At 33.8% G+C, this 733-nt stretch overlaps 1 long non-coding RNA gene across 1 annotated transcript in view; it reads left to right on the top strand.

The window, feature by feature from the left end:
- LOC103600931 overlaps window positions 1-492 on the top strand; it is a 12,269-nt gene extending 11,777 nt beyond the window's left edge. Inside the window, exon 3 of the long non-coding RNA XR_551424.1 lies at window positions 382-492. This is a non-coding gene — a long non-coding RNA (uncharacterized LOC103600931). The remainder of the gene's footprint in view (window positions 1-381) is intronic.
- The last annotated feature ends 241 nt before the right edge of the window (window positions 493-733 follow it).

Genomic DNA, 733 nt, shown 5'->3' with positions numbered 1-733 from the left:
TCTCAGTTCTTAATATGTTATAGCATGGAAACCTGTAATCTCACAGATTCCTCATATGGCCTCTGTCACAGCTACTCAATTCTGCCATTCTAACACAAAAGCAACCACAGACAATATGTAACCAAATGAGCATGGCTATGTTCCAATAAATTTACTTATGGATACTAAAATCTGAATTTTATATAATTTCTTAGTGTCATATAATATTCTTTTGATTTTTTCTTCCCAAACATTTAAATATCTAAAAACCTTTTTACTGTGCAAAAACAGGCAGTGGGCTAGATTCAGCCCTTGGGCTATGTAATGATGTAGACCATTACAAGATTGCTTATTTTGTAGTTATAAGGGATATTTCATAGTAGAAATTGTTTGCCCCAATAGGTTCGGTTTTTATCTGATCTTGTGAATTGTCACGTGATTGCTGCCCCATCGATGGTTGCTATGTTTGAAAATTTTGTGAGTGTAACTCAGGAGGAAGATGTGCCTCAGGTAAGCGAATCCCTTATGGTGATTCTTGTCCATATAGTACTAGGAATTTTTCATTGGTAACACTTTAGCAATAAACAAAAGATAACAGATTATTACACCATAAATTCTTAATGTCTAAAAGTTAAGCCAATTGGCATACTGGTGATTCTTATGACATCTCTATGTTAATTTAAATGATTCTGTCTAGTAAGATTAGAACTAATATATCTAGAAATGCTGTGAATGAGCCAGATGTCTTAAGCCC

The sequence above is a fragment of the Galeopterus variegatus genome, unplaced genomic scaffold (genome assembly GCF_000696425.1).
Source record: "Galeopterus variegatus unplaced genomic scaffold, G_variegatus-3.0.2 Scaffold3510, whole genome shotgun sequence".
Taxonomy (NCBI): domain Eukaryota; kingdom Metazoa; phylum Chordata; class Mammalia; order Dermoptera; family Cynocephalidae; genus Galeopterus; species Galeopterus variegatus.
The sequence above is the reverse complement of the archived record's forward strand: the minus strand, read 5'-3'. Positions and strand labels throughout refer to the sequence as shown.